Here is a 19,672-nt window from a genome sequence, read left to right as displayed (position 1 = left end):
TAAAATAATCATTACTTTTTGTTACCCCTTGCGTTCTTTCGTTTCCGCTTAGGATGCCGTCGTCAACATGCACTGGCTTAACCATCGCCACTCGAAAAGGACGCTGTTTGGTCAAGCTTCGAAAGACAGTGAAAAATCGATATGAAGGAAGCGACAATAGTCTGGGAACCGTTTGCACTTCGACCAGAAAGGCCAACAAGCAAAGCGCATAAAAACGGTTTGGATTGTCTTTTCCACTCACACAGTAAGTACTTTTTCTGATTTCCTTTCTTGTTCCCGAGGAGTCCCTGTTCAGCGGGATTAGAAAAACGTGTCTGAAGAAATGGCTGATGAGAATTTTCCCACTTGTTCGTAAGAATACTTGTTCATATCATCCTATCACAGTTTTCTTAAGAGAATTTATCGCAAGCCAGTTACAGAAATGATCCGTTTTTAATACTTTCATACGACGAGAAAGGTTACAAAGTTGAAGAGATATGTCCAATATAAAGCACGTCAATTATATAAGTTAAGCGATAATTCGATGTATGTAAAATTAAAATGTTTGCTTGACAGTGGAAACGTTAACCGTATAGAAATTGACGGATAGAGTGTAATTGAAAATAACTTAAGTGGAATTCATTTTTGTGTTATGGCTACACCCGAAGTCCTCTTTTTCACTGTATTTACTCATTTTTGCTTTTCAAGCTACGCCAGAACTATTGTTACTGTGCAACACGCAAATTTTGTTAAGTGTAATTTCAAAACACCAATAAGAAAACATAAATGGCTGTCAAATTTCATACGAAAAAAAATCACAAGAAGGTTGTATGCAAAGCCACGACCGCAAGGTTGAAGTAGAATACTTTTACAAGAAAGATAACCGGCTGCTTGCGTGTCAGTCATTTTTTCTAGTAAATAAACGTTGACCGTTCATTGGCAGTATTGTAATTTCTTTTTGTCTGATATTTTGAATGAAGTTCATTGAATATTTTTAAATTTTGTGCAAATGAGAAGTTGAAGTGCTGCCGAATTGTAATATGCACATTTAATACGACATCATTAAACGGGAACGGAACAAAGGCTACGGTTATGCAGAACGCGAATGCCGGCGCGATGCGATTCGCCTTACCGTGGTGAAATGTACAGCTCTTTTTAAGGCGAAATAGAGCTATACATTTCAACAGATTTCGTCTTGCCGAATCGCATCGCGCCGTTATTTGCGTTCTGCATGACCGTAGCCAAAAACTAAGCGACGCAAACACGTAATAGTAGTCAGAGTATGCATGTAGATGAAGATAATTAACTTTGGATTATAGCGCAAAACGAGAAAATAATAACTCTTAAAATAATCATTTGTGTTCATTAAATTTCATTTGTTCAATTTAATATCGGATTAAATGTTTGTTTATTATCTGATGAAGCTCTTATATAGGCCAAATGATGCATTCCCAATTTACTAGGACCATAACTCTGCCGACCGTGCTTGGGAAAGCGCGGTATAACGACCAATCAGAGGTCGAATTTTGTGTTTTGACAAGGCTTAAGAGTTTTCAATAGTACAATAGTTCGAATGATAAAATTGCAATTTCATGCATTTGGTAGGAATCTTAGGAGATTTTCTAATCGATTGCTGCAAAAACGAAGGAAATCCATCGAAAACTAACCGATTTATTAGCATTTGAAATTTTTCTCACTTTTAGATTTTCATTTCACATCCCTATGTAGCCGAACTTCCTGAGAGAAGTATTCTAATTCAAAATTAAATCTTCTTTAATTCATTTGTTGTCCTTATAAGGACAATTGTTCAATTTATCATAGGATGTAGTGTTTATCTTACATCTCTGTGTGACCTTGATAGTGAGGACTAAGGCGCACGGTCAACACAATGAGAAAGGTGTTTCCACATTGAAAACTAGACACGGCTTTACTGGAGGAAGTGTTGGCAAATGCATCTACCGCTAATACCACCGCTATTATACGAAAGCCCGTCGTTTCATGTGGGGAATATCAACAACGAAAAATGACGCGCGTCTAAGCATAACCCGAACTGTTTCGCCGTGCTGCTCCCATTAACCTTTACATCGGCCTCAGGGAAGTACCGGCTGCATCTGCATCTACCGCTGAGGCTGTCCCTATACTGCTATTGGTACCAAAAGCTATTAACTCTTCAAATAAGTGTTTTATTTGTTCTCAAAAAAACAATTGTTCAACCCAAAATCGGATTTACGCAATCGCATCTCTGTAATATTACCGACAATAATATTCTTATGAACGAAATGATACAACTTTCCCATTAGGCCTCTGCCATAATAGACGCGAAAAGCGACGCGAACCGATTCGCTCGGCTGTAGGTTAATGTACAGCCATCAGTAGAGCTGCACATCAACCTGCGGCCGAGCGAATCGGTTCGCGCCGCTTTTCGCGTCTACTATGGCAGAGGCCTCAGAGAAAGTTGCTGGCTGATGTATTCATGCAAGCCTGCTGCTGATGCTTCCCGCTACCACACTGAAACAGCATTTTAGTGAAGGGAGTGTCGTTGCATCAGTTGACCCTGCTACTATCGATGCTGATATACCCGCTGCAACAGCTACGCTATGCATAGCCATGCCGCAGTTGTGGCCGCTATACACTGGCCCAACTGCTGAGCAACTGTAACGCTATCCGTAGCCCTGCCACAGTTGTGGCCGCCATTGGTAACCGCTATACCTGCATCTGCTGGCCCTGCTGCTATCGATGGTAAAGATCCGCTGAAACTGCTACGCTTATCCGCAGCCATGCCACAGTTGTGGCCGCTATCCGCCACCGATGGTACCCACTGCTTGCTCCCGCTGCTGCTAAGGGAGGACTGCTGTCGTCGCTGTTCAGAACTATTATGAGCGGCTTCGACTAAAACAGGCTCTTATATAGGGATGAAAATAGGAATGAATTATTTTTCGTACGTGGTGGAATGACATAACTTGAAAAATATGTGTGACTTCATTCTGATTCAGAGCGATCATTTGATAAGCTCCACCTCTTTTTTCAGTTTCTAAAGTTTTTCCTCAGTTTCGTAGCACTGATGCACAAAAATGATTTCTTGTGAACATTCTGTCGAGCCGGACCGATAGCACTCTCATTGAAGCAACAAAATAACATGTTTTGTGTCGTGTTGTGCAGCTTGGTTGAAGAAAATGTTCCCGTCCCCGTGTCGCATGTAAACAGATTATTGCGTTCAGTAGACAGTAGATAGTGTATCCAGCGAATAAACACCGATGGTGCTCTCACACATGCAACGGTTCTAACCCGTATCTTATTGCGGTTTGTAACATCAAGCGCTTTCGTTTGCTCGCTGTTGCGTGTTGCATCATGTTGCAACTTGGCAGCTGGGAGACGACGAAATTCTGTTTATGCTGATTGATTGAATCGACTTCATATTAGCTCTGCATAGTCGAACTAACTGCTTTTGTGAATGCGTACTAACAGGGCAGTTCATTATTCAATGTCGGTTATAATGATCGCAGCCTTTGCGCTGCCCCTACAGTGGGGGGTTGGCATCCCGCACAGAATGTCTGCTTGTGTTGATGCCAGAACATTATTAACCTTCAATTATTATTTTATTTGCCTTGAAAAAAGCATGTTAGGGTTCAAAATCGGTTGCTAAATACAACCTTTGAGCTGCCCTTACATTGGGGGAATTAAGATACACGGACAACATGCACTGTGGAAGCTATTTCACATTCAGTAAATTAGACGGGTGCGACAAATTTAAATTGCTAGGATGCAACACAGAATGCTTGCTTGCGTTGACAAAAATTATTAACTTTAAATGACTTGTTTATTTGCCTTGTAAAAGGCATTTTAATTTCCGAAATTGGATTTCCTGATGGCAATCTTCATGCTATCCCAACACAGGGGAATAATGGCTGTCTGGCGACACACACTGAGAAAAACCGCGCTGCTCCTGAGACGTGGTGACCAATCACAGGGCTAGTGCTGCTGTTATGGAAGGACGACTGCTGTTTTCGCTGTCTAGAACTATTATGAGCGGCTCCGGCTGAAACAGGCTCTTATATAAGCCAAATAGCTTGTTTTCAATTGCAAGGTATATGATGCTGTCGACCGTGCTTGGGAAGCAAGCATATAACGACCAATCAGAGGTCGAATTTTTCGTTTTGACAAGGCTTGACTATTTTCAGTAGTACAATAGTGTGAATAATAAAATTACAATTATCTTATTTTGGGAGGAATCTTAGAAGATTTTCCAATCTATTGCTGCAAGAACGAAGGAAATCCATCGAATACTAACCGATTTATTAGCATTTGAAATTGGACATATTTTTCACTTTTTTCGGTTTTAGATTTTCATTTCACATCCCTATGTAGCCGAACTTCCTGAGAGAAGTATTCTACTTCAAAATGACAACCGGGTGTAGCTTCAAAACCAGTATCATAGTTCTGCGAACTATTAACATTTTTTTTGTCTAGGGATTGAAATATCATCTGTGCTTAGAGAGCGATGTGTGAAAAATATAGTTCAGCCGAGACAAATATCAGTAAGCCTGGCTTCCCAGTCTGTAAGCAACATTTCGTATACCTTCTAGGGAATGTCATAGTTATCCGGACACACTATCTAGGCCCTCTGCAAAAGAAGTTCAAAATACTCAAGTGTCCTTCCAGATCACCTGACAAGGCAGTTTTCGTTTTTTTGAGCCTAAGAGCACTCCTCTCCGCCTCGGCAGCAGATGAAGGATAGCTTTAGATTTAAGGTGTTGAGTTACGCATTGCTCCCGTTATAGTATTGCACGCAAGTCGTTAGATTTTATCTAGTTTCGTTCTATACACCAGGACTGAAAATACTTTGAAACCTTTTGCATTCTTACCGAAACAATGTTGTCAAACTTTCCTCTTACCAAGATAACTATGGCATCCGCAAAGCCTAACTACAACCTCGAAACCTTTTGCTTCTTAGCTTTTGAAACGATCGTCCACCACCACATACCACATAAGTGGCAAAAGAACACCTCCTTGCGGACATCCTTTCGTTGTCCTAACCGTAATAGAATCTTTTTTCCAAGCATGCTTTCCAGTCAACAATACTCGTGTGAAATCCTTTTTCGTCATTGAAGAATAGGACACATTATCAAAAGTATCGTCCATATCCAAGAAAGAGTACAAAGCAATTTTTTTTAACTGAAAGTGACTTTTTCAATTCTCATAGCCAGCGTGAAAAGTGCTATAACAGTGAATTTTCCAGATTGATAGGCAAATTGAAACTTGGGAAGAGATTTGGTTTGCAATCACATGGAAGGAATAAATCATTTAACACTTTTTCCATCGTTCTTTTAGGACGTGTCCCACGCTTCCCAGTTTTGATTATAATGCAGATTTTTACTATCCTCCATTTTGACGGAATATGGTCTATCCTTAAACTGACCTCTCATTAAGAGACGGAAGATGATGAACAGGAAAAAACGGTATTGTATGATATTGAACAGCATTTTTTATTTCCAGTTACATGAACATAACTTGAAAATGGTTGGAGATTATACTTCAAAATTTGTTAGAAACATTCCTAGGTTTTTTTTTGTAGTAAAATACAGCTTAAAATTTTGCTAAAAACTGAACAAAACTTAATTTTTTTTCAGTCACCAATTCGAAGTTGAAGTACCCAGTAGTTAGAACGTCTCTAATTAAAATAAAAAAAACTTCAGTTTGACAAAATTGTTATAATATTTAGAAAGTAAATTTTCGAAACTCATATACGATATTTATTTCTGGTTTTTCAAAACAACATATCGACAAAACAAATTATGAGAAACATTCTACGAGCAAAACAAAAATTTTGAAAATATATTTTAATATGAATAAGAAGAAAAATAACACATTTTTTCATATACAAGACTTCAAAGATTGATTTCCAGAAACCTACATTCGCCCTCTAAGAATTTAAAATGGTATCTGGGGCATCAACCCTCCGTCCTCTAGAAACTATACCAGCTCCGTAAACACAAGATGAGTGTTATTGGGCCATTTTACAGTCAAATACACCTCACAAACGATAAGATCAACTGCGTTCCTTTTTTTTCTCCAAACATATAAAAATGCAATCCTGCCGACTCGTCTGTCTGTCTGATTCATATAGGCTCGAAAACTACCGCACCGATCAGCGTGAAATTTTGTATATAGGGGTTTTAGAGGTCGGAAAAGGTTACTAAGATAGTTCGAGACCCCTACCTATTCTGGAATACAAATAAAACACAAATTTCCGTACATCTCGAGAACTAATCAAGTAAATGAAACCACATCTGGCATGTAAAGGTTTTTGAAGGCAAAAAATATTTCAAAGGTAGTTAAATACCCCTCCCTCTCCTGGAAGAGAGGGATCCCATACAAGTTTGAAAACCAATGAAGCAAATAGAACCAAATTTGGCATGCGAATGTTTTTAGGGGTAACAAATATGTCCAAAGTGGTTCGACACCCCACCCTCTTCTGGAAGAGAGAGCTGCCATAAAAATGAAACACAAATTTCTTCAGATCTCAAGAAGTAATCAAGTAAATGGAACTGAATTTGGCATGTAAAAGCTTTTAAAGACCAACAATATTTCGGTTCGACACCCTTCCTCTTCTGTAAGTAAGCCTCCCATACAAATGAAACACAAATTTCACACTACTCGAGAACCGATCAGGAAAATACTACCAAATTCGGCATGTTAACATTTTTGGAAGCAAGAAAAATGTTCATGGTGGTTCAACTCCCCTTCCTCTTCTGAAAGAGAGGGCTCCCATTCAAATGAAACACATATTTCTGTACGACTCAAGAACTAATCAAGTGAACGGAACCAAATTTGGCATGTAAAGGTTTTGAAAAGCAAAAACAATATTTTCTGGTGGTTCGAAAACCACTTTGGTTAGCTCATATTGAAGAACCCCTCGGACACCTAGAGATCAAACTGTTTTTGAAAAAGTTGTATTTTGAACAATTTTCCTCTACTTTCCAAGTCAAATTTAAAATCGGTGGTTGCGAACTTGCTCAAAAACACGGAATCACAATCACGGGGAATCAAAATCATGTCCGCGAAAACACAACTCTTTGTACTATTTAAAAAAACGAAAAATTGTCTATTTGATAAAAACAAGATGGAGTCCGCAAATCATGATTCAAGTCGAGAACGGATCAGAGGACCGGCGTACACTATTTCCAAAGCTGCAAAAACGTGATCGAAATTATTTCGACCCAAAAACAATTGATTTTAGATCCAAGTTGTTCCAATAATTATTCTCCTTATTATAGAAGTTGTACTTTTGTCATTATCCACTCAACAGTGAGAAACGAATTTTACTTTCCTCAATTTGTAATGTAAAAATCCACTTTATTCGGCAAAGTTATAGCACATTTTATAAGAAACAACTTTGTTGAAGATATCATACTTTTATCTACCAATTTAAATAAACTTTTGTGGAGATCACCCCTATAAATCAATTGTTTTCAATTTAACTTTTTATAGTGACGTTCTACACTTTTTCAATGTTCTACAATATTGTTTGCTATAACGAAACGAACAATTTCTTAGAAGAAAGTTTATTTTCATCCCACATATTTCTCTGATTATTGGCGATTTCTGCTCAAATGATGCCTAATTCACACTTGTTACTTTTCACTCAAAAAAAAAATGATGTTGGAGCCATAATGTCTTCAGCAAAGTTGTTTTGTTAATTATTCTTCATTTAATGAAAGTTAGTGCTTTGTGATTAATCTACCTAAAAGTGAGAAACGAATTTTATATTCCTCATATCCGCATATAAAAATTCACTTTGGCAAAGTTATAGCACTTTTTTTAAGAAACAACTTTGTTAAAGACACCATACTTCTAGCTGTAAATTTAAATGAAATATTGTGGAGTCTCCTTAAGCCCCCTTAAAATCATTTTTCAACATAATTTTTAATTATGATTTTTCAATGTTTCACAATGCAGTGCACTATAATAAAACACACGAGTTTCCTGAAGAAAGTTTATTTTTATCTCTCATATTTATTTAGTTAGGGAAGATTCTTATTAAAATAATGTATAAATTTACTTACAGATATATATATAGGAGACAGTGAAAAACAAATGCCAAATCGGGATTAAAAGATATTTTACTTATACTTCAATATAGAAATGGTTAAGTCTGCAGCTATTTGCAGATTTTGAAAATATCTGTTAGTAAATTAATACATTGTATTAATAAAAATCGTCAATAACCTAAGAAATATGAAAGATAAAAATAAACTTTCTTTGATAAAATTGTTTGTTTCGATATTGCGAACAACATCTACAATGTACATTGAGAAATTGTAAAAAATACTACTAAAAATTATATTGAAAAAATGATTTTTAGTGGCAATCTGTAGAAAACTCCACAAAAGTTTATTTAAATAGGGAGATAGGAGTATGGTGTCTTTGACAAAGTTGTTTCTTATAAAATGTGCTATAACTTTGCAGAACAAAGTGAATTGCAATATGCAAAAATGGAAAAAGTAATATATATTCACTTCTCACTGTTTAGAGGATTAATCACAAAATTACAATTTCTATGGAATGGATCAACATTGCTGAAGGCACTATGGCTCTAAAATCAAGTTTTATGGGTCAAAACAATTTCGATCACGTTTTTGCAGCTTTGGAAACAGTGTGGATGGTAAAATTCGTATATAATGGTTTCTGATGCCGAGTAAGGAACCCCACTCTCCTCTGGAAGAAAGAGGTCCCATACAAATGAAACAAATGTTTCTGCATACCTCGAGAACTAATCAAGCAAATGGATTTTGACATGAGTTTCAAGAAATATGGTGGTTTGATACCCCTCCGTTTTCAGAAAGGGAGGCTTCCATACAAATGAAACACAAATTCCTACATAGGCCACCATCAGTCAAATGGAAACAAATTTGTAATGTGAGGATTTTAGAGTACGGGAAATGTTTCTATTATGACACCCCTTCCTGCTCTGGAAGGAGCGGAGGTCCCACACGAATGTAACACAAAAATTCAACCAAATTTTTCAACGAACAATTGAAAATGACCTGACTGCCTCAAAAAAAATGAAGACTGCCTCAGAAGCCATAAATCGACCCCGGAAATTATTTTGAATTGTAAGATAGCGAACTCCGGTTTCTGGAAAACAGACCAAAATGGCCGAAATCCACCCAATATGGGTATTTCAGGAACTAGAATGATTTTTAGAGGCCAGAAATTAACTCCATATGATGACAACTTCAAGTTTCTGAAAAACATTTTAAAATACCATCCAAATATGGGAAAAAAGCGATGGTGATATTTTTCCGCTCCCAAGCACTCTTCGTGTTCCTTATGGGTCCTATAACAACCGTGTAACTTTTCAGATCGATCAGTAGAACTATATTTTTGCGCCCGTTTTTTAAAGTTTCTATACGATTTTATATGGGAAAATCCACTTTTTCAAAACTTATTCTCTAGAGATGTCCAGTTGGCTCCTAAAAATATATAGATACATGATATTTGTAGGAAATTTCCCTGGAAAAAACTCTTTTAAAGACCGTAAAGCGCTACGATGCTTGTAGAAAAAGTTATTCACCCCATATTTCTTGAAACTCATGTCTGACGAACGGCTCACTATTGAATTTTTCCAGCAACACTACTACTGACTTTATTTTTTGTCCCACCCTAATAAGCATTTCCTTACTCGGTATAATGCACAGGAACTGACCCCAGATGCCATTTTGAATCTTTTCAGGGTTACCATATTATTTTCAGAGAATTATTTCATAGGTGCTAGATAAAAGTTGTTGAAATAAACATATTTTTTTCACACATTTATTTGAAACGGCAGCAATACAAATTAATGTTTTACGGAGCCAATTAAGAAAATAAACATATTGATTCAAAATAGTCTATCGTGATATTAAGTTTTATAATTCAAAGAATTATAGGAGGGGAGAAGTTTGTTTCGAAGCTAAACGAAATTCGAAGTTCAAATTTTTCCCAGAGAATCCAATTTTTCAGCAGACATTTTTTTGTAGAAACACATCTGGCTCGATGTTTCAAGCATTACTATGACATTTGGCATAAAAAAAATCGGTTGAGTGCCTCTTTTCGCATCGGTAGTCCTACTCTGTTAATCTGCTGTGTTCGTTTTGATTGCGACACATGTTAATAGTTCAACCGATTGTATCTATTGGACTTCAGCATTTGGGAGTACATGCTTGAAAATCTGGGCGAAATAAAACACATGACTTTGGACATTTTTAAGAACCGTTTGGTAAAAATCTGGGGTGAAATGCCAATCGAAGACGTGTTTGTTATAATTTTGAGAATCGTTTGCGGGCTGTAATTAAACCCAAAGGCGAAAGATTTGATTTGAACTGATTCAACTGTAATTTTACTAATATTCCATGATGAAGAAAAAAGAACCAGAGAAGAAATATTTATTTGTTTTATTTTTATGGCATGAATAAAATGTATCCCTTTCGCTGTGACACCCTGTAAATATTCATTTAATGGATTTGGTTAATTTGGAAAATGTATTTCAGTTAAAATTTCAAGACCATTCTATAGCAAGCATATCTTCCTGAACCTTTGAGAGATGTCACAGTCGATGATGCAACCTTTCACGAAGTTTTGGCTTCCTTGAATGGGTTGGATGTATCGAAAGGTGAGGGACCAGACGGGTTACCACTAGGGTTTGCAATCCCGGGAACGATTTCCCGGGAAATAGCTTTTCCTGGGATTCCCGGATCCGGGAACAGAAATATCGATTTTGATGGATTCCCAAGTTCCGCGAAAAATTTTGTAAGATTGACTTTAGTTTCTTATGCAATATTGCAATAAAATTAAATACGTCAGTATAGTATTACAACGTAAAAATCATCTTTGCATGTTAATTAGTAAGCATTCAAATACACTAAGATTGACTTATTTTAAGTCGTATTGAAGTGATTATTTAGTATTCCATCGTTTTCTTCCGGATTGTCTCGGTCACAGAAAACCACCGAACGGCGAAATAACGAAATAATGTAGTTAATTAGGTAACTAAAATTCTTCCTCGGAATCTCACGTTCTAATCAATAATGATATAAACTCCAAAAGGGTTTGAAATGTTGTTCTGCCAATCTAAACTAGATTATAGACGCAGTTTATTTGAAAAAATCACAATGACATAGCAAATATATTTAAATGAGAAAAGAAATAGCGAATAGGTTTGCTACCGCTCAAGTAAACAGTAAATATCTACTGTAGTGTTGTCTGTATGTATGTGCCGCTAAATACTAATGCACCTTTCTTACAGAACGCAATATCCGATTTGAATGAGCTTATACGCAAACGGAAGCTACTGTGCTCCCCCAGAATGCTACCGAGTGGATTTTTGATTAGTGGCTTAGATTTTAAAATATTGATCAAAGAGTATTTTTTATATGAGACATTTAACTTTTAAGGCCAAATTAATGACACGGAGAGCCATGTGTCGTATACCAATTCACTCAGATCGACGAATTGAACAATTTATGTATGTTTGTGTATGTGTGCCTGTACGTATGTATATGTAAATATGTTATTTATTTGTGTAGTATATTAAAATCGACCCAAAAAATAAAAATAATAAAAAACACTCTTTTTACAGAACGCTTATCCCGATTTTGATGTTCGCATGCTCAAATGAAAGCCCCAGAGCTCTTTGAAAATCATACTGAATGCGATCTTTTATTGGTTGCTTGAACTGTAGAGTTTTGACCAAAGTATATTTTAGACATGGGATATTTTACTTTCTGGATAATTTTACTCTCTCACTGCTCTTTCTTCTTTTCTATCCCTCTCTTTTCGTATCGCTATTTATTTCTCAAAGGAAATCAACAATCATCGACAACTTTTCATAATCTTTTCACTCTTCGTAGTTCGTCTTAACTGGTGTAAATAAACTACCCTTCAGCTTTTTCTTGAAAATTTGAACCAGATTTCAGAAGAAACTGCAATGCTTACTAAGCCCCTTTTCTCGCTTCTGAAGCTTCCGTCCTCACTTCTTATAAAATATATACTAAACTGTACGTTGAACCTAGATTTGCGAAGAGTAAGAAACATTTACAGCTTTCGGGAGCCAAGCATTGTAGTAAAATCTGATCCCACAGTGTGCAAATGTAAAACAATTAGCGATGCGGATATTTTGAAAAGCTTTACCAAAGATGTATAGACCTATTTACGTACGAATGTGTCAGTGCCACCCGTTCATCAATAGCTATATTTTTTTCCTGTATAATTCTGAACTATATTTCGAGAGCAGGTTTGTAGAAGCTTGCTTCAATTCGTAAAAAAAACTTGATGCTGATTCATAAATCCAGGTCCTGCGATTTCTGAAAATAAAGCGAATAAGTAGAACCGCATTAAATTAACATACATGCTTGCTGTTCTAGTGTGAAGTCAGCATCTATTACTGTTTCCCCACGTTCGATTATCTCAAAAAAAATTAATTATCTCTAGCCAGCATTTAAAAATTGGTTTGTGATCCAAAAAATAAGACTCATGTACTCCAGTGATAACATTCATATTATTTGCGAAAACCACGTCAAGCTTTAATTCAATTATCGTCTTTGGTTAACGTTCTGAAAACTATCTTTTAAATTCATTTCATTCACTATTGAAATTGGGCTTACGTTGGTACAGTCAGGTTTTTTACGCGGTTTTTTTATACGCGGTTTTTTTTTTTACGAGGCCCAATATGTATAAAGTAATAGTTAATATAACAAAGGTTTCTGCACCACTAGGTGGATTAACTCAGGTTTTTAATTCTAGAAATCGAACATAAGCGGTGATTCAGCTGACTTGAGCAAAGTTTTACAGAAGGAAATAACATTTTTGAGCATAACGGGAAACTGTCAGCGGTTCTGAACCGATTGTTTGACGACATGAAAATCCTTAATTCACCTCTTCTGCAAATATATGCTACAAAAATCGATCACGAATTTTTGATGTTAACTTGAATATGTTTTGTATTTCATTTGTTTTTTTGTTTTTCATGCGAATTGAGAATGAGATTTTTTTTAATTTTTTGTTACCTTTTACTGATGAACTTCATTTAAAATCTCATTTTGCTAAAATATTTGTCCGTTCTCGGTTCCCGGGAATTCCCGGGAAATACGATTTTTCATTCCCGTTTCCCGGGAAATCGATTCCCGGGATTATTGCAAACCCTAGTTACCACGACTACTTCTCAAATCGGTTTCTAAGTAACAAGCACAACTGGGGAGCTTCGCAAAGTTACAGAGTCCGCATTGACAAGCGGGTTCGAATTTTAGTAGAATCAGGGCCGTGCGATGTCAACGGACTTTTAAGCATGGGTTTATTCTCAGTCTCCCCATTAACCCATCCTTTACAGAGAATTCTACAAAACTCGACTAATACCTCTTGTCAAAATTAAGAGGGATTTGAGAGAGTCACAATAAAACTGATCAGATGGTCATTCAATTGAAACCCCTCCAGGGAATTGTAATTGGCGATAATACTAGCCGGAGACAGCGAGGCTCGGAATAGTAGGCGTAAAATGGAAGGGCACAAGCACGAATTTTGATATTCATATCACTTACTTTGAATAGTGACATGGCGAGGTCTTTGAAATGGATTCATTCAAACCTGACTTATAGATCACACAAAATAATAATAAAATAATAATAATAAAAGTAGCTTATCATCAGTAGAAAACGTAACATCCGGTGTGCCACAAGGTTCTCATCTAGGTCCACTGCTATTTATCTTATTTGTAAACGATGTAGAACATATTTCAACCCTCCAAGGTTGCATATTCAATTTTGGGGTGTCAATTCCATTCAATTGGCCCCGTGCCGATAACTCGTTCCACATGTACAGTTTTGAAATATGATGTACGACAAACTTGCAGTCCATGAGTAATGCTACAAGTTTGTCGAAGAAAGCAGTGCTCTAACTCTTACGCCTAAAGTGTGAGAGTCAATACTCAGTGGGATATTCAGCCAATATTCGCGGTGAATATAAAAATTGGCTGAATATTGCACTGAATATGGGCTCTCACACTTCAGGTATAAGAGTTACAGCATTGCACTATTCGAAAAACTAGTACTACTTAGGGACTACAAGTTTGTCATACATTGTTTCTCAAAATTGTACTTATGGAGCGAGCTATCGGCACGCGGCGAAAAAGCACCTTAAAATTGAATATGCAACTTTGCAACCCTCTAGTTCCCAAGCCCGTCATACGACGGTTAAATTGAAGCCACTGGTATTCTTTCATTTATTGGTAGAAACAAACAAAAAAAATTATTAGTTTGTAGATGGAACATTGCAGTTTTTGGTATAAAAGTTAATTTATTGTAGAAGTTAAAAAAACTAATAAATATTTACCGAATAACGAAATCCGTCAATGACCCTCCCCCTCCCCCTCGTAGCATTTCGTCACAAAGTCAGAACCCCCCTCTAGATAATTACGTAGCTTTATAACTCCCATCCCCCTCCCCCCTGACCATTTCTTTTGCAAATTTCATTATCAAAAACATACCTTGTATCATAAATAAACAAGAAAAGACAAGAAAGTAATGAAGTAAGTAATAAATAGTAATAAAAATTATCCTAAACAGACGGAACAATAATAAAAAAGAACAATTAAAAGAAATCCAATTTATTTTTCTTAGTTTCATATTTGCTACGTAGCCTGGTCAAGCCCATCCTTCCCCTTGTCACATTTCGTCACAAAACTGCAAAAGAAGTTCGCAATCAACAAGTTAATATAAAAAAATATTCAAGAGATCTACATTAACAAAGGTACAAGATGCTCAGCAACACCAAAAATATCTCATGTAACTTTTTGTAAGTTATAGTTTCACAAAGAACATTTTGCCTAAGAAAACAAAAGTCTATAAAAAAAATTTATTTCGCAATTCTTCATTTCGCTTACCTGCCCAACCCCGTCATTTGGCGGGTTTCAAATTTCCACAAATACCCACATTATTTATGAACTATTTGAATTGATTTTTTTTTTTCATGAATCTGACCATAAAATGAGCGTTTTAAAGTTTTTTCATCAAAATCAAAAATTTGGGCACTAGAGAATTAAGCAAATTGAATGTTTTGATATACGCAGACGACATGAGAATGTTTCTTGAAATATGTAAAGACCTTGAGCTATTTCAACGTAAAATTGATAATTTTCAAGCAATTTTTATTGTATGCTTTACGAAAGCTAGGTTGGACCATTCTACCTTCACCTTCCTATGAGGCACGTTGCATGTTAATAAATCTAGATGGACTTAAAAAAAATCGCCCAGAAATTCTAACGAATTTGAACTTCCTCCCCCTCGTTCTCTAAGAAATAGGAATTTGTTTTATATCAGTAATCAAAGAACAAAATATGGCAAAAATGAACTTCTCAATAGAATGATGTTATGTTATAACAAATATGGTGGATTAATCGATGTAACAATGAATAAAACTAGACTTACGAATTTTTTTTTTTCAAGATTAGCCAGTTAACCCTCTAGTGCCCAGTGCCGCCTTTAGACGGTCATCAGTTGAACCTTTAAAAAGCTTCAATAAGAACTCAAAGAATGTTTATAAAGCTTCATAGTGATTTTTTCGAAGTCCGTCTAAAAACTAATTTGGGCACTACAGCAGCGTTTCTTAAACTTTTTTTGTCCGCGTACCCCTTGGCGATATTGTAGTAATGGTAGATTATGTTGTAAGGGTCTAGTTCAAGTTTCAAATTAAACTATGGTTTGTTTAATTGCTACAGTCCTGTTTTAAGAGCAATATTGTAAAACGAATGAAATATAATAAAGGAAAATTGCTTTGTTCGCCATTACTGGTTTTATTTTCGCGTACCCCAGGTTGAGAACCGCTGCACTAGAGGGTTAAGAACGAATTGCAAACAATATGGTCTGCTTATAAATAATCTGCTTATATATTTATAACGACAAATAAAATTAAATTAAATTAAAATAAAAACATTTAATACTATGAAGGAGCGCATCTGCAATAAAGCTGAGCCAACTAGCCATGTTCATAGTTGTTGTAAGTAGGTTAAAATAATCGTGTTGTCGGCATCGAACAATTAAAAATTTTGATATAACCAATTTCGGCATTTGGAGTTGAGTTAAAAAGTTCATAGATGGAGGTGTAATAACCAACTAGAAGTCTTTCGGTAATATTTTGAAGAGTTATAACCTAATGTACACATGTTTATAACAGATTAAAACGAATGAATAAATAAATAAATGAAAGTAAGTAGTTAAGTAAACATAGGTATAAGCAAAAATGTAATCAGTTAAAAGATAAATCCAAATATGAAAAGACAAATGATTATTTTTTCTCATCGAGAACAGCCAGCTTATCGATAAAAAGAATATTGTACTCGTTAAATATGCGTACTCCATAAAATTTGACTTTTTTGGATACAATAGACAAAAAAGCAAATGTCACAAATATGTACAAAATTCGAAATTGAAGAAAAGAGATTACTCCGGATAATAGAACCCTGAATAATCGAGCCTCCGAATAATCGTGCCCCCGGATAATCGAGTCCGCCTGCATCCGCGGGAATTATCATAACATTTTAGTGTTCCCATATGATTTAAGAAATTTATTTTGAATTGGTTATTTCAAATTATAGAACTCTGTGGTATTCGATATTAGAGCATTCTTCTCACTGTTTGGCTATGTTCAGTTCCTGACCTACATGCCCGTAGAACACAACATATATACAACGTCGGATTTTAACAACATTGCATTGAAAAAATTTGGTTGCTCCTGAGTTTTTCATAATTTAATACACTACTTTATAAAAAATATATTCACTTTATTGCCTGGATTTATGAAAGCTATGAAAAACTTAACTTCAATACACTTTATCACATTTGAAAAGCGTATTTTATAGTTCCAAAATAATTTTCAATTAGAATAGATTTATTATCATGATATAGGTAAGAACGAAACTTCAGCAGCGGTGTTAAATTGCCAACAACAATTTTTTTAATACCATCTGCGACAGTTTTCAAAATTTCATTATTTGCACACGCTTTTATTGCGACTGTTTTTTATAAAACTTTAGATTGGAATAGAATTCTGTCTCTAATGTTATAGAAAGATTTTTTTTTTTTCAATTCATTCACACATCCACGATTTTCATGATTCTTGATGTTAATACCAACTGTATTTCAAACGGAAGATCAATTTTTTCTCAAATTGTTCTTAACCCTCTAGTGCACAAGTTAATTTCTAGACGGGTTTCAGTAAAACCACCATGAATCATTATAAACACTCTTTTAGTATTTATTGGAGCTAGAGGGTTAATAAATAAATGGTTCAATTTTTACTGTTTGTATAAAAAGATCAAATTCAGTTCACACATCATCACTAGCAAGGAATAGGTTTAAATACTAAAAGAAATGTATATAAGCAGAAATGAAACCAGATACTTCTTATCGTTTAGCAGTAAAAAAGCTGCTCAACACGGTAACTTTCCAGCCACATTTTAATTGTACATCAAATTACTGCCATTGCACATAACCTGCTCTCGTGTCTTCCTGGCTAATCACGCCCTTTCTACGCTATGAAAATAATTTCCTCCTATCTTTGTCGTTTCTGCAGGCGATGTCTCAATGCACTGTTTTACATCGCTGCTAAAGTCATTCTTCACCAATAGAACAACATTCACTGTTTGTATCACGAAGGAATTTTAAAGCGAACAAACATCGTTAGCACCCCCACGACGGAAGAATTTTGCAGCATTGCTAACGTCATCAACAGTGCTGCTGACTAAACGTTATCTCAACAGATTCTTGCCAATTGAACCAGAATAATTTAGTTTGTATTCATCGTACAATACTATTTTGATTTTATTCCCTCGTGTTTTCTCTCAAACAGTACGAGGAATTGAAAACTTCGAAAATTGCAAAAAAAAATCCCAACTGCAATAATAAAATTTAAAACTTTGAACGGCAACAATACAAGCAAACTCGCATCGAGAAGACGGTGAGTGACGAATCAAACCTCCGCTGGCCATAGAAGAACAAATCATTTTCACCCCACCCGCACAACCACCCATCGACAGATTGGAAAGCAGACAATAATTCGGTTCGCTTTTCCTGTTGTTATTTCGGAACCTTTCCTTCTGCCCTAGCAACGTATTGAAGCACGCCTTAATCTGCTGCCGACCGAAAAAGAACTTGCACAGAAATGTTTTTCTTCTACCTGCCTCTGGGTGTTCTAGTGCTACATGGTTAGAATGCTGAATGATTTCCGACTGGTGAACGTTGTGCTAGGGATCACGTAGAAAGTCAGGACTGCGTCAGTCACCCAGGATGCTACAGGTAATGAACGAATGAATAATGTACGGTAGCAATATTTGGGAGTTGCTATCTGCTAGTTGCTACTACTACATCTTCTTCTCTAAGCATTTATCCTGCTCAACAATCCATATGTTGATATGACCCACAGTTGTGAGATTCACCTTTTTATATCCAAACCGCATTAGTATGTTTCTATTTTTTTGTTTTTCTCTGATTTCGGACAGCGACCAACAGCTTCCTAACGGCTTCTTCCAGCACTTCTTTACTTTTTTCTTCGAACACTTTCGCCTCCAGCACTATATTGACTCTGCCTTTTGTACTTGATGAATTGGAGGCATTCCTTTCACCGCATCAAGCACTGTTTTGTAATCCATGTAATGCTAGGTTTCCGTAAACTTTCTTTTTGACCACATCATTTCGAGCTCGTTTTCCAATTGCAATCGTGCATTTCGCAAACTATTCTTTTGTGACTCGAGGGGATCGCCCCAATTTTTCGTTATCTTCGCTACTCACTGGCTACCCCCAATTTCTGCACGTTTATCAAACAAAACCAACAATCACGCGCCTCTAGCTTCTGGGACGAATTTTGCTGAAATTTGCCATCGGTTGCGGTGTGGCTCGAGTTTTTCGGGTTAGATGAAACAGTATTCGTCAGCAGCACTGCCTAAACATTGCCATACACTTCAGAGCACGGGGCTCACACCGCAGAGACACACGTACAGGTTCCGTTTTTTTCCTTCTTCACTTTGGTCTTCACAAACCACGTTCGGCAAGGGAGGTTTCTTCGGGCTGCATCCGCTCAGCTTTCGGCATGCCGATCACTGCTTTCCGATACCGAATCAATTACCTTATTGAGCTAGGTTAATTATAATAATTTTAACAAAAATTATCTAATATGACAACAAATCGCAATCGTAACAAACAGTCGAGCGATTTCATCAATCCGCGGGCTCAAAGGCAACTGGAGATGGCTGAGAAAAGATCAGTAGCCGCGCAACTGCGCAGGTCTGCAGTACATTCACGCGCACCCATGGACTTGCAAAATGTTGGATGCAGACCGCCGCTCTCACGCTCTTTTTCCTTGCAGACACAGTAAAGGGAGTGTCCCCTTGTGGACTGCTGTACAGGTGTGTCTGAGAAAATTGTAATATTTTCCGAAAAACGCAAATAATGGAACATAACAAAACTATACTAGACCAACGATCGAGTACAATTTATCAAGTTTCATCAAACATTCTGACGATAGCAAACTTCCGAAACAAAAATCATCCCTTTCGAGTCAACATTTCATGATTCATAGTACTAGCCCGTAGCGTTCACAGCTTCCGAGGGAAAAAAATGCACACTCCCTATCGAGTGCTCTCTAGAATTCGTGAAAGTACTCTCCCGTATAA

General features: G+C 36.4%; 1 protein-coding gene across 2 annotated transcripts in view; it reads right to left on the bottom strand.

Annotated features, from left to right (window-relative positions):
• The window catches only part of LOC129732103 (acetylcholine receptor subunit alpha-like 1), a 353,242-nt gene extending 334,022 nt beyond the window's left edge, over positions 1 to 19,220 (bottom strand). Inside the window, exon 1 of one of the 2 annotated variants that reach the window (XM_055692618.1) lies at positions 18,440 to 19,220. The gene's annotated coding sequence lies outside the window, so the exon portion shown is untranslated. Of the gene's footprint in view, positions 1 to 14,890; positions 14,975 to 18,439 lie in introns of those variants that run through there. The other variant, XM_055692619.1, reaches the window with a different exon arrangement.
• Between the last annotated feature and the right edge of the window lie 452 nt (positions 19,221 to 19,672).

Source organism: Wyeomyia smithii, chromosome 3, assembly GCF_029784165.1.
Source record: "Wyeomyia smithii strain HCP4-BCI-WySm-NY-G18 chromosome 3, ASM2978416v1, whole genome shotgun sequence".
NCBI lineage: Eukaryota > Metazoa > Arthropoda > Insecta > Diptera > Culicidae > Wyeomyia > Wyeomyia smithii.
The sequence above is the reverse complement of the archived record's forward strand: the minus strand, read 5'-3'. Positions and strand labels throughout refer to the sequence as shown.